This window comes from Kogia breviceps, chromosome 12 (genome assembly GCF_026419965.1).
Source record: "Kogia breviceps isolate mKogBre1 chromosome 12, mKogBre1 haplotype 1, whole genome shotgun sequence".
Classification (NCBI taxonomy): domain Eukaryota; kingdom Metazoa; phylum Chordata; class Mammalia; order Artiodactyla; family Physeteridae; genus Kogia; species Kogia breviceps.
In genome coordinates this window covers 1867416-1882588 of record NC_081321.1, presented here as the reverse complement: position 1 = coordinate 1882588, position 15173 = coordinate 1867416, and the positions used below count along the sequence as shown (strand labels likewise).

Here is a 15173-nt window from a genome sequence, read left to right as displayed (position 1 = left end):
TTTCTAACCAGTTGCTCAATGGAAATAAGAAGTTTCTTACTTTCACTGGGAACATCAATCTAATTATGTTGCACTTACGTTTACAAACCTTCAAAAGCTCCATATTTCAATCAACTCTCCATAATTTTGTCCCTTGGAGCATTTCTGTCTTTATTTCCCTCTATGGTTCTTATCTCCATTATCCCAAATCTGTTCAAACTTACATTCTCCCTCCTTAATGCTTTTGCTAAAACCTTTCTTCTGTCTTAAATGCTTTCTCCACATTCTGCCTTTTATGGTTCCACCCTTTTCTCAAGGCTGACACCAAATCACATTGCCTGTGAAGAAACCAGCTTAAATCTTCCCAGTGAACACTGGTGCCCCCATCACTTGGCTCTGTTCTGTTTTTTAGAGCATTTTTACACCATTTACACCTTGTTTCTAGACTGTGTGCTCCAAAACTGTGCTAAGCACTGTGGATAAAATATTCGCTGAGATGATGTGTTTTTCCTCACATCACAGAGCTCATAGACTTATGCACACACGATTTCTGTGGGTGAAGATAAGCATAAACGGCCATATGAGAGGGGCGCGTCATTTCATAAAACATCCTGTAATGGGTGTTATATTTTTAATAGAATGTTGGGGTTTTTTTGTTTTTGTTTTTTCTCGGTGCGCGGGCCTCTCACCGCCGTGGCCTCTCCCGTTGCGGAGCACAGGCTCCGGACGCGCAGGCTCAGCGGCCATGGCTCACGGGCCCAGCCGCTCCGCGGCACGTGGGATCCTCCCGGACCGGGGCACGAACCCGCGTCCCCTGCATCGGCAGGCGGACTCTCAACCGCTGCGCCACCAGGGAAGCCCTATAGAATGTTTTTATGTGTATTAAAGTTTTGTTTCCACATGTAAATCCTTAAGATACCTGAAATATATTGTGTGAAGAAAGTTTTTTATTCTAGCTTTTCTCTATGGAAAGCCAGTTGTAATATCCCCTATATAATATGGTAAGTGCCCATATGTGCCTGAGTCTGTTCCTGGGCTGTGTTCAGTTTTACATTTACCAGTTATGGCCGTGCTAGATCGTTACTGTTTCATATACTGTTCTACTTTTAAGTTCTGGTGTATGGCAGGACAGAAGTCTCCTCAGTGTGCTTCAGTCAGAATCACCTGGAACTTCACTCTTTCATAGAAATTTTATAATGATATTGACTAGGTTCTTAAAAAAAAAAAACCCTTTTGGGACTTTGATAAGAATTTGCATTTATTAATAGACTAGGCAAAATTAGATATTTATTATAACAGTAAGTCTTGTCATCCACTTACATAGCCTATTTACCCATTTATTTAAGTTTTCTTTTATGACTTTCATTAGTATTTTGTGCATTTTCTCAGCAAAATTCTCACACATCTACGTTAGATTTATTTCTAGATACCTCATTTGCTGCTATTCATGAATGATACTTTTTTTTTTTTTTTTTGCGGTACGCGGGCCTCTCACTGTCGTGGCCTCTCCCGTTGCGGAGCACAGGCTCCGGACGCGCAGGCGCAGCGGCCACGGCTCACGGGCCAGCCGCTCTGCGGCACGTGGGATCCTCCCGGACCGGGGCACGAACCCGCGTCCCCTGCATCGGCAGGTGGACTCTCAACCACTGCGCCACCGGGGAAGCCCCGAATGATACATTTTTTTCAATTAAATTCTCTACTTTTTTATTCCTGGTATGTAAAAAACTATCTTTAAAAAAAATACTGCTGTTCTATAGATATCCTGTTACCCCTTATCAGCTTTGTTAGTTAGAGTAGCACAACCTGCTGAAAACTTTCTGTGACTTAACACAGTAAAAGTTTATTTCTCAGTGGATCTAATTAGACCAATGCTATTATTTCTGATTGGTGGTGCTTTTTAAATCTATACTGTATACATGCCCTGTTTAATTCATATGCTTTGTGACTTTTGTATTTTGTTTTTCTAGTTTAGTGTTACTAGAAGTTTGTGTACTTTATACTTTTTTTTTCAGGAGCTAGATTGGGATTTTGTTCACCTCTATTTTATGTTTGTTTTCACTCTACTAGTTTCTGGTCTATTACCATTTCCTTCTATTTTCCTTACATTAACCATGTTTATTTTTTCCAAATTACTTGAATATTGTCAGTTATTATGGAAGGCTATAAATTTTTCTCTAAGCCTCCCATTAACTATATCCAACTTTTGATATGTAGAAATTTCTCCTTGTGTATTTTAGGTCTTTTGGTTTCCTGAGCTTTTCCCATTGATTCATGTTTTATCCAGAGTTTGGTGGTTTAATTTCATAAAGTTAGGGGGGAGTATTCAGTGTTGAGTTCACAATATTATTACTGAATACGTTGTAGTGAGAAAAAAAATAGTCTATAAAAGGTAAGCAAAAGAGGCATAAATACAGCTACAGTAGAAATGTTTAAAATTATCTATTGACCAGGTATCCTGGCATTAGATGGTATGTTGATTTTACCCTCAGGCTGGAATCAGGATGATGACATCATTTCCAGGTATTCCTAGGTCTCTTTCTTACCTGTAAGAAAAACTTTCCCAGAAGTCCTTCACAGCCTCCTTCCACAGCAGACTAACTAACCTTCATCATGCGTTTGGCCAGACTGAGTCACATGGCCAAGTCACTGGGAAGGGAAAAGTGCACCTTTTTTGTCTTACTCTGTTAGTACCTACCTCTGAGGTCTGGAAAGAGGGTGTTTATCTTTGAGTCATGCTGAAGAAGGGGTGGATCCATGAACAAAGTTGGAAGGCAGCCCGATACAGTCTTCTGCAGCTGTCTCCTATATGCCCTATGTCAATATGCCTTGGACATCAGTGACTTTATTGGAAGGGAGAAAGGATACTGATTAACCTGGAGAGTCTGATACATGGCATTCTGTTAGGAGAGCTTCTCATATCTATCTAAATGCCCTTTAACACAGTTCTATTATTTCTAGTTTTTACAGTGTTCTTGTAACTCTTAACTTGCCTCATGAGGATTTGTTTTCTCATATGGTTTGTAATCTTTGACTATGAGCTCATCTTCTGCGGGACTACTTTACCTTGGGAGTCTTATTTGTTCAGATCAGCTTTGAGTTTGTCTGAGACAGTGAGTTTCACTGTTTCTGGACCAGTTTTTATGTGAGCTTCTGTGCTTGGAATTTTGTGTATCTCATTTACCAGCGATTTCTCATGGGTGATTCTTTTCACTCTCAAAGCTCTGGACTCTTCACTGCCCCACTGGACTGGTAGGCAGCGTTTTTCTGGTCCCTGTTTTACAGGTGGAGCCAACCTTTGTGACTTTCTTTAGCAGTAATGCATAGGTTATTTCTGTCTCCTGCGGAGCCTGAATGCAGGAACCTCCTTCCTAGCCCTTAGTTATTAAGGCCTGTAGCCTACTGTTCTACCCTTTATGAGCCATTTCTACTTTATCTCTCATCAGTGCTTTGACTTTGAGTTCTATCTTCATTATTGGCACTTACAGTTTATTTTAGCTCATGCTTGATACCTCATTGTTACTTTCTATTTTATGCAGTGTTTTCGTGAGTTTGGAGCAAGAGGGAAGTGTCCTTATATGTTGGCTTAGTTCATAATGTTTATCAGAAGTGTAAGTTTCAATTTAAACCAAATTGGTTTTCAGAATTTAGGTTTTTTTCCTTCTCTTAATTTTTTGGCCTTTATTTTTATATGCATACTTTTCCTTCTTGAAGTCTTCAAAATCCATAACAAGGATTTTGATTGCTACTTTTTAGACAGAACATCTGTTGCAAAATTTTTGCCATTTCTTGTGGGATGGGGTAAATTACAACTCTGTTGAACCAAAATTTTATGTGGAAAGGTAGCAAGAAGCAATGATGAAAGATGTGCTGGCCCTACTTTGTTTCTGAAATGTTATTTTGTTCTCTTAAGTTTCTGTAAGGTGGAGAGTTACTTCTGCTTAAAAATTTTCATCTTCACCCAAACTTTGTGTCTTATGGAGTAGTTTATTTTTCCAATATACTTTAAAGAAAAAAAACTTTTCTGTTCTCAGCCTGCTCATGATATCCATCTTCTGTTGCTTTGGCTCAGAGTTCCATTCTACTTCATGATAAACACCTTCGTATCTCATTATATCTTCAACCCTGAGCTCTGGGAGCAGGCTCACAGAGGAAACTCACTGTGCTATCTAAATGAGCCATGACAAGCATGGGAGTGGAATTTACTGCTGGGAAGCAGACCAGGTGGTATTCAGGGGGCTTGTTCTATGTGGTAATTGCAGAACCCATCAGTATTGAAGTAGAAGCTGGAGGAGTGACGCTTTTTGGCTACTAATTTCCTGGAGAGATAAGACAATCACACACGTGCTTGTGTTTCTCCATTTCTCCGTGTAAAATTGTGCTTGAGGACATTTCTTACTGTTTCTCACTCTGATTTTTTATTTGTTTTATTTTTATTTTATAGGCAGGCTTAGCGTGACTAAACCCCTCAGTACGAAAATTCTGAGACACCGGGGTTAAGTTGTTGTGTTATTAAGTGGGCCCTCCAGCCCTTCTTTCTGGGGATGAAGGCCTACTGAGGTGAAGTGGAATAAGGCTCAAAGCTGTCAGTAATTCCAGATGTGGAAGAGGGCCTCCTCAGAGGGTTTCTTCACCAGGACAGATGTGCATATCTTGGGCCTGTGCTAATTAAGAGAGTGTTTTCCTCTCATTTTATTGTTACTCCATCTGTTAGAAAGCATCCAGATAATTGCACAACACATATAAATGATGATGTGTCCATCCCATGCAGACGATATAAATACTTTAGCGCATAGTTCTTTTCAGGAGGGTTCATTTGGGGACAGCGGGCAGATCCGTTCTTCCCAGTCACCATTCTGGGAGGTGCTGATGGGCCCCAGAGCCCACCCATTACCTGCCAGTGCTCGTTTGTATCCCACTTATTTTGTCACTAAGGTGAGGGCTGTTTTAGCAAGTGTCAGCTGTTGTCAGTGTCTTTGAATTGAAAAGGAAGATAAACTAAATTTGTTTTTTTCCCTGAAGGTAGTTAATCATGTCACTTAAGTTTGGGCCAATAAAGAAAGAAGGAATAGTTCGGTTTAATAAGTGGTGCATAAAATGAGACCCCATCCTACCCCCGTCTCCATACCTCTGCTCTGCAGTTTTGAACAGGTGCTGTAATAAGTCTGCAGGCTCTAGAGTCACGTTAGGTAGGGTGCTGGTCGATGCTTAGAGCTTCGCACTGAGTAGAAATCGCACACTGAAGCTTGAATGGACTGACTCTTCCCTTCGCTTCACCCTGGGGTGTCGTTGGTGTGAAGGCATCTCTTTGCCAGAGCAGCTGCTTCTCATCCTACCGCTTTTCAGCTTTGGGTGCTTCCCTGTCCCATCTTCGTTTTCACATTTAAAGCATGAGAAGACTCAAGAGCTGTATTTTGTTTTTTACTTTAAACTAAGAGCAGAGCACACTTGGAGTCGCCCGTCACTGTTAAGTTGATGCTTCCTTTCCGCTACTCAGGAGTTTTTATTTAAAGCTGAGCACTTTTACTTGCTCTCTACGCGGGAGGGGCCCTGGCCTGCGCGCTCTTCCGCCCCGCTCAGCTGCTCAAAGCGGTCCTGTAAACAGAGGCTTTCAGTTTAGGCGGCCCTGCGCATTTCGTGGGCTTCAACTGAACTGAACTGTAGGCCAGTAAAAAGTTCCAGGTGAAAATACTGTGTGGTATCTCGTTGCGTTCTAGTGTAGCTGTAACGCAGTGTGAACACTGGAGGCTTTGCCCCACTGTAAATCCCATTTGTATTCTGACAACACGGTTCAGAGCACCAGGAGTTCAATCCCAAAGCTCACGTTTGTGTGAACGCTCATCATGCACAAGGATAGACCTTGTTTCGTTATTTAAAACAGCAGAGTTGCTTGGCAGGTAGCGCAGAGTCCTCGCTCCGCCAGGGCCAGGGATACGCGGAGAGGTGAATGGCCGCTGAATTCTCCTATTTTTACATTTGATATTTTTATTATTTTTTAGCAGTAAGTTTTTTGCATGAATAATAGTGATGACTCCGAGGCACTTTTCTGTTGGATCCCAGAGTATTGCAGCAGATTAGAAGCAGAGAAAGACCTGAGAGCTCATATTCAGTTATATTAAACGAGGCCTCTTTAATGGAAACCAAGAGCCACTTATGTTGTTCCACGCGCACAAAATGAAGGAGTACTTGGAATTTCTTCCAACCTAAATGCTAGACTTTATCTTACAGCTTCTTAAGGGAAATTTTTATTTATCACGGGGCAGAGGTCCCCCAAATTTTCTTGGTTTCAGTGCAGTCAGTCCATTTTTCATGGCCTCCAGGACAAAATAATTACCTGACAGTTCTTAATAATAATGATGCTTGTACAGTTTAAATATTTATGTCCTAACGATTTGCTGATCACCTCAAAAATAATATATAAGTTGAAAGAGAAAATATTTTAGTTTTGTGGTCTAATCACCACAGTAACTTGACTAATGGAGTGTGTGCTTATTGGGCACAGTTTGCAGATCTTGGGATCAGATTGGCCACCGCCGTCTTCACTTCTTGTTCCACGTTGATTTCTGTGCGTTCCTGTGCTGGGCTCTTCATCACAGCGAACGTCGGAACTCAGGTTCACAGACCGAGACTGTCTTGACATATGTATTTGTGTGTGATGCAAGTGCTGAAACCACCTCAAGCTAGTGATTCATATGTTGTCTAACAGATGTCACTGTTTCTGCCCCAAATTGAAAATATTCTTCAGTGCCCCTTTGAGTTCCCTGGGGCAGGGTGGGAACCGTAGCAGTATTGTGGAATGATATTAGCTAATAAGACTCGATAGAGCCCTAGTTCAGGAAAAATGGCTGCTATGCCAGACTATAGGGGAAGAGGGTAAAGTGTGTCCCAGGCTGTTACCAGAGGACCCAGGACTCTCCACCTGCCTCCTCACAGGCAGGTGAAGAGTCTCTGACAGAGACTCTGACCCCAGGAGGAAGAGCTTTTTACATCTCCTCTCTCTCCCCCTCCCCTCCTTTGTCCTGTCTCTCTTTCAGTCGTATACACACAAACACACGCGAGTAACTGAAACAAGTACCAAACAAAACAGGACTTCTACTTGCTGTGCACTGATATTTTCTGTTCCTTTTTATTCTTCTTTACTTTGTTTTTAAAACAAAGACCCTCAAGACCCACTGAACTGAGGACGACTAGTTAAGGGCATAGACTCTGGGGCCCAATTTGGTTTTAAAATAGCCATCACCACTTCCTATCTGTGTGACCACACGCAAGATTATTTAACCTCTCAGTTACTCAGTTTCCTCATCTATCAAATGGAGATTAATAATAATACATGGTGTGGAGGGGAATAAGTAAGTTACTACATGTGAAACACTTCAGACAGCCCTTGGCTGTTAATTACTGCTGTATTACTTATTTGAATCTTTTGTGTGTGTGTGTGGTACGCTGGCCTCTCACTGTCGTGGCCTCTCCCGTTGCGGAGCACAGGCTCCGGACGCGCAGGCTCAGTGGCCACGGCTCACGGGCCCAGCCGCTCCGCGGAACGTGGGATCTCCCCGGACCAGGGCGTGAACCCGCGTTCCCCGCATCGGCAGGTGGACTCCCAACCACTGCGCCACCAGGGAAGCCCACTTATTAGAATCTTAATGAATAATCAGAAGTTAGAACATTTGGGGATTGGAAAGAAACAACAGTTTAAACCTCTAAAAGTGCTACTCTATATAGTAAAAAGGATGAATTTTCTTCTGGATTTTTACTCCTGGGCAGGTATGTTTTGTATCCCTTGCCAAAGATTTTCTGGATAAACAGAGGAGTCAGAAGAAGGGAGATAAAAGTATTGTTATCTTTATACTGGTAAAGCTGATTAGAGGACACGACTTTATATTTGCGGCCAAGTAGCCTTCCTACTATTTTGCCCGTGAGTGAGAGCACAGCTAGGTAACTGCAGGCAGTTTACTACATGCAGAGAGCGGAACGGGGTGTCCATTCTGCACAGACAGACGAATCCGAAGACAGGAGAGCAGAAGGGCTAAAATGAGCATGTTTATCTCTTTCTTCAAAACTTGCCAATCAGATAACTCTCAAGGGAGCGAGACTGGGAACAGAGGCAGCGAAATGTGGAGAACGAGGAATGTTACCCTCAGAGTGGGAACATTTCTCAGGGATACAGGAGGCCTGGAATCAAGTTCGTGTTTCATAACTTGCAGCAGTTAGCTGTCTTTTCTGGTATGAACTTTAAGGATAGACATACTGGGATCTGAATCCTGCCTGTCTTACTTAACTGCGCTCGCTTGGGCAACCTAGAATTTCCAGGAGCCCTAAAACAGACACAACTACATTCCGAGAAAAGGGGACCACTAGCTTCTCTTCCCTGTTCCGTTTGTACAGTGTTAAATGTATCAGTGTTTGCTTTTATCAAATGGCAGTAGAGTTAGAAGCATGAGACTTACCTTGGTTGACCAGTAGTTATTCTAATAGCATGTTTCCATCAGTCTGTCTCCACACTTAATTCTAGTTGATGATTTCTGTGAACTTGTAGCTGGTAGGTAGAGTAGTATATAATGCTTGGTCCAGGTTATTAAATTATGCTTTGTTAATATATAAACAGCCCATCTTGTTCATTACAAAAAGTGGTGCAATATCTTGGCTCATTTTTTGTAAACATACTCAACATTGGGAAAGTTTTCCCAGTAAGTGGTTCAGTTGGCTCCCACTTCTCTCATCCTCTACTCTTCCTCCGTCTCTCTTCTTCCTTCCTATTCTTTGTTTCATTTTTCTGCCTTTTAATAAATGTCTATAATTGTACCTGTGTTTCGGGAACCATACTGGACATTAATGTGATTTTGAACAAGATGTATTCAGTCCCTTTATCTAATAGTCTAGTGATAAGATGACATGTTAAGCAAATAATAATTTAGTTATGATTATAATGTCTAATTAACAAAAAGTATAGTAGTAAATTAAAATTTATAGTGAGTCTGAGCTAATGTGCAATGATCTTCCATATGAGGTGGCATTTAAGACCTGAGAAATGAGAGTGATGTCAGCAAAATGGGGGCATAGGGCCCTAGCACTCTTGCCCCTGCCAGAAACATCAGTTGGAACAGCTGTCCCTGCACAGAAATACCTTTACAAGAGCCAAGGATTCATGTGAGGGATTCCAACCCTGCATGAAGCACAGAAATAAAGGTACATTGAGGAGGGTAGGAATGATAGATTTACACTATTCCCATTACCTTTCCCCCAAGCCCAGACAGCATAGTGCAGACAGCCACTCCGTGGGGAAAGGAAAGTGACCACCTTTACCATGGACCCCCAGAGTTGGTCCACCCTGGCACCAGGCCAACTCCTGCATCCTTGAGTGGCTCCCTGTGTGTTCCTGCAGACCCAGGTCCCAGTGCCTGCTGGCTCCTGCTGCTGCCCTAGGCACCTCCTGTGGCCCCAAGCTCCTTTCCGGCTCCAGTGAACCTGGGCCCCCAGCACATCCTAGCACCAGGTTGCTTCTGAAGCCTTGGGTGGTTCCTGTGTCCCCAGGCTTACAATCATCCCTCTTGAACCTAGGTTCCAGGTGGGCACCTGCATACCCAGGTCCTAGCTAGACCTAGTGCCAGGCCAACTACTACAGACCCATGCTTTTGACCCACCCCAGCACCAGGCCAGCTCCCATGGCTCCAGACCCCCAGCTACTCCAGTGCCAGGCTGGTCTCTGTGGGTCTAGACTCCAGACCAGCTCCTGCATACACAGGTTCCCAGCTCATTCCAGGACCAAGACGGACCCCGTGCTACCACAGCTGCCCCATCTTCGAGGCCAATTCCCACAGATCCAGACTCCCAGACGGGCCCCTATAGACCTAATCTACAGCCAGCTCCTGTGGCCACAGCTTTCAAGTTGGCTCCTGTAAAACCAGGCTCTTGGCCCTTCCCAGCAATGGGCTGGCTCCTGCAGATGCGAATACCTGCAGACCCAAATACCAGGTCCACCCCAGTGGACCCAGGATCCAGATCTTCCCATGCAGATGCAGGTCCCAGCCCATCAGCACAGGCTCAAGCACCAGGCTCATCTCCACTGACCCAGGTACCTGATCTGTTTGTTCAGGGATTCCATCAGCCACTCTGCCTGCAGATACCACCAGATGGCCTACCCAGCATCTCTGGATGGGCTGACCAACGAAGGGCTTTGCTTGCCACAGCCAGTGTGTAAAAACTGGAAGAAGGGCCTACTTTCTCAAGTGCACAGCACCAAAGCAAGGCCAAAAGGATCATGAATGATCAAGGAAGCATGATTCCACCAAAGAAAACTAATACAACTCTGATGATCGACCCTAAAGAAATGGAGATCTATGAATTGTCTGGGAAAGAATTTAGAATAATAATCCTCTTTAAAAAATTCAGTGAACTACAAAAAAACCCCATAATTTGAAAAGATACATGCACCCCAATGTTCACTGCAGCACTGTTTACAATAGCTAAGACATGGAAGCAACCTAAATGTCCACTGATAGATGACTGGATAAAGAAGATGTGGTACATGTATACAATGGAACATTACTCAGCCATAAAAAAGAATGAAATAATGCCATTTGCAGCAACATGGACCTTGCATACAAAACAGAAATAGACCCACCGACATAGAAGATAAACTTATGTTTACCAAAGGGGAAAGAGGAGGAGGGATAAATTAGGAGTTTGGGATTAACAAATATATAAATTTTATTATATGTAATATAGATAACCGACAGGGACCTGCTGTATAGCACAGGGAACTATACTCAATATTTTATAATAACCTATAAGAGAAAAGAATCTGAAGAAGAATATATATATATTCACACACACAGAAAGAGAGAATGTATATATATGAATTATATATATAAAGAATATATATATCTAAATTACTTTGCTGTGCACCTAAAACTGACACAGCATTGTAAATCAATTATACTTCAATTAAAAAAAAAAACAGCTGGACAACTAAATGAAATTAAGAAAACTGCATGAACAAATGAGAAGTTCAATAAAGAAAGAGAAACCATTGAAGAAAACCAAACAGAAATCCTAGAGTTGAAGAATGTATTGATTGAACTGAAGAATTTACTAGAGAGCTTCAATAGCAGACCTGACCAAGCAGAAGAAAGAATTAGTTAATTAGAACACGGGTCACTTGAAATCATCCAGTCAGAGGAGCAAAAGGAATAAAAAGGAGTGAAGAAAGCCAACACGAATTATGAGATACCATTAAAAGAAGCAAGCTGTGCATCACTGTGTATCAAATCATCCCATGGTACACCTTAAACTTGTATATGTTATACATCAGTAATGTCTCAATAAGCTGAAAAAAAATATTGGAAGTATTTAAAGACTTAGACAGAAAAAAGACCTGAGGAATGAGTAGGAGTGCCATCTGATTGAGAAGCCAGTACGGAACTGGAGGAAGAGCAGAACATTCCAGGCAGAGGAACTATCATTAAGAGAGGTCCGGTGATGGGAAGGGCTTAGGGTGCTCAAGGATCTGAAGGAGAGCTAATATGGTCAAGTGTAGAAAATGGGGTTAGGTATTCAGAACGCGTGAAAAGGACAAGATTTACATCACGCAGGGCCTTTGAGCCCATGTCACGGATTTTATACATAAATCCTGAGATAATTTGCTTGAATTTTAATCTTCTCCATCTTTCATGTAGAACTTTTAAATTATGATTTAATATAATGTATTGACTGACATGGATATACTGTTTTTGAATGTCTTCTTATTTCCTTTTCCATTTTCCCATTGTGACTTTGTTCTTTAAGAAACGCAATGCAGGGCTTCCCTGGTGGCTCAGTGGTTGAGAGTCCGCCTGCCGATGCAGGGGACGTGGGTTCGTGCCCGGGTCCGGGAGGATCCCACGTGCCGTGGAGCGGCTGGGCCCGTGAGCCATGGCCTCTGAACCTGCGCGTCCAGAGCCTGTGCTCCGCAACGGGAGAGGCCAATGCAAAGTCTTTGGTTTCGTTTGTAATGAACCAGATTCTTCAGGTTACTGCTTTAGTTACATAATGTAGGGTAGGTTGATAAGTGTCATTAAAAATCTAATGTGGCGGTGGTTGTTGGTTAATAGAATCAATTGCAAAACCTAAAATAGTAGAACTGGGGTGATCAAGTGTAAGGAATTTTTTTCTGGTAACGAGATACAAAAGGCCTTATGAACTTAGAGAATAAGAGAGAGAGATGTGCCTTTGGTGTTTCTACATATGTCTAGGAAAATAATTTATCAATACAATTTTTATTGTCACTTCTAACCTAGATCCATTGTTGCTTTATTGCCTGCAAGCGTCACAATCAGAATTTTTTTTCTGTATAGGTTCTGGTTTACCAGGACTTAACTTGTAAAACTTATTTTAGACTAGAAATTTCTTGGAGTGGAACTTTATAAGCACTATTCTATTTTTTTTGCTCAAAAAAGAGCAGTTGCTTTATTACATAGAGTTATCAATTATCTTTCTGGCTGTTTCTCTTGAACTAGTCATGCTTTTCTTTCTTCCTGTGGAGATACATTATATAGCCAAAAATAAGTGTTTTCAACAGATTCAACAGCTGAATGGAATGGAATTTAATTAAGTTTGAGTAATATAAAAACTTTTCCATTGGCTTTCTATGATTGAATTTGTAGTATGGAAAACTAAACCAATTCTTGTTTATGCTATCCAGGGTTACATAATTGCATTGTTTGAAAAGAGTATAACTCCCCTTTCCCCCAAGAACATCATTTTGTCTTTTGCATCTCAGTTTGGGGGTTGGATAGCATAATTTCTTTTTTCTTTTTTTTTTTTTTTGCGGGCCTCTCACTGTTGTGGCCTCTCCCATTGCGGAGCACAGGCTCCGGACGCCGAGGCTCAGCGGCCATGGCTCACGGGCCCAGCCGCTCAGCGGCATGTGGGATCTTCCCGGACCGGGGCACGAACCCGTGTCCCCTGCATCGGCAGGCGGATTCTCAACCACTGCGCCACCAGGGAAGCCCCAGCATAATTTCTTTTAACAGTGCATTTTCTCCTGCTAGTGGCTACTATTTGTATGATTTCCTCAATAATGGGAATAAGTGGGGCTGTTTATCTGTGATAGGGGTGTGGTTGCATACACCATTAGAGTTTTCGTTCTGAATTTAGTACTGCTGAATGCCCCTTCAGTACCTTTAGCTTGACCTTTGGTGTTAAGCATGAAGAGTGATAGACAGAAACAAGTAAAAGAGGGTGATATGTTTGCTTGTGACCTCTTAACCCATTGAGAGTGATTCTAAAATGCATTTGCTTCTCAGAGAAGAAAAGCAGTTGTTTTTAAAATATATTTTAATATACTTAAATATATAATTTAATATATTAACTTTGGTTGATTCTTCCCTTACTCCTAAAAAAAAAAGACCACTCTCTGTTCAATCACATTGATTTTTAGGCTTGAATCACCCACCCTATTTGTGAGTTGGTCCATCCTTTCACACAAATGGAGTTTGATTTTAAACATTGTACTTGTACTGTCCCATTCACAATCCAGATCCTGAAATATACCCCACGCATCTCAGCTAACGTGTTGAGTGATTACTGAAAGTTAGTTATGTTTTTTTCCACACTTGTTTATTCCAGTTATTCAGGATATTGTAATTATGTGTTTTTATCTTATATGGAACCAATGACATACTTGTAAGAAAAAAAAATATTTCTGTGAAACTAAAGCTGAATGTTTTGGAAAGAAGATAAAAGTAAAAATCATTGTTTAAAAATCATTTTTGAATTAGGTAAAAGTGAGGTAATCGTTGACTAGGGGGGGAAACTTCTTTAATCTAAAAGTGTTTTAAACTGAAATTACTTTCAAATGTCTTTAAGTAGTAGCCCTACTTTAACAAAACTGGAACTTGAGGGGTCCTTTTTGTACAATGCAGAATGTAAGGCATTGGATCACATGGTGAGCTTTGGACCTCTCCTGCATCAAAAATTGGTGAAGCAGTGTACATTTATATGTAGAATTTCTCCATTCTTTAATGAACTTTTTTTTTAGTTAATCCATAGCAGAATTGAGTATCACAGAAAGGGGCATCTTCTACAGTTTCTTATAAATAATCTGTTGATTCTGGGAGCTCCAAAAGGTAACACTTTTATGTACAATGTTGTGTATTATAAATTATTTATAAAAACATTATAAATAGTTGATTGTCAAACAGTAAATAATGAAAAACTACAGCAACTTTTCCACGGTGTGATATCTTTAAGATTTAACACAAACTAGGATAAATTTAGTCATATAAATTCGGTTTAATGCCAAAGACAAATTTATTAAAGAATATTGTAATTGTTTGCAATCCAAAAAGTCGGATTTTTTTTCCCACCCTTTTACAAAAACTATTAATAATTCCAAGCCTCAGGAAGTCAGGACAGCTACATCATGATATGACTTGCCTGGGTTTGATAATTTACTGAGGTGACTGCCAATTGCAATTAGGACCCTATGAGCTTAACCAGGATAGACTTAATTATTGGCTTACTATATTTAAATCAGAAAGAAAAGCTCATACAGAATTTTGTACCCATACCCTGAAAAAATGTGAAGCTGTTTTGGACTACAATTTCATAGCTTTTGTGGCTAATGAGGCGTGAAGTCAATTGGCAAGCTCAGCCCGCTCCGAGTACAGTGGTGCAGTGTGCATTTTCTAATTCCCAGCCCTTGGGATTCCAACAGAGGTCACAAATTGAACAAAGTCAGGATTAATCAAAACTACAATCAAATAAAACCCAATCATTAATCCTCTTCTGAGTTACAGAGGACTGATTGTGTCATTGTGTGAGAAACGCTGAAGAGGGCTCTTTCGTAGAGTACGCAGGAAAATCAACAGTAAGTGTCAAACAGAAAAATGAAGCCCTGCAGGTGAAGCCGTCTCTGGAGCCAAGAGGCACTGGCCGTGTATGCAGAGTTGCAAGTGAGCCTTTGGAGGGTTGAAAGGGGTGTTGGCACGAGCTGTAGAACACGCGGGGCTCTTGGTGGGGACCTCCACAGAGATGAGTTCATGGGCCACAGCAGCCCTGTTCGCTGGGAAGCTTAGTGTTTGGGGGTAGCAGCTCCAAGCAACAGTCTCGCCCAGGTTAACTGCCAAAAATTTACTGTGTGATTCTCAGCTCTTTGTAATTGTGAAGAAGAGTTTCTAGAAAAGCATTTCCTCTGTGGGAGTAATTAAGTGTTAGAC

General features: G+C 41.5%; 1 protein-coding gene across 6 annotated transcripts in view; it reads left to right on the top strand.

The window, feature by feature from the left end:
• The window catches only part of ERC1 (ELKS/RAB6-interacting/CAST family member 1), a 368179-nt gene that overhangs the window by 215069 nt on the left and 137937 nt on the right, over positions 1–15173 (top strand). The window lies entirely within an intron of this gene.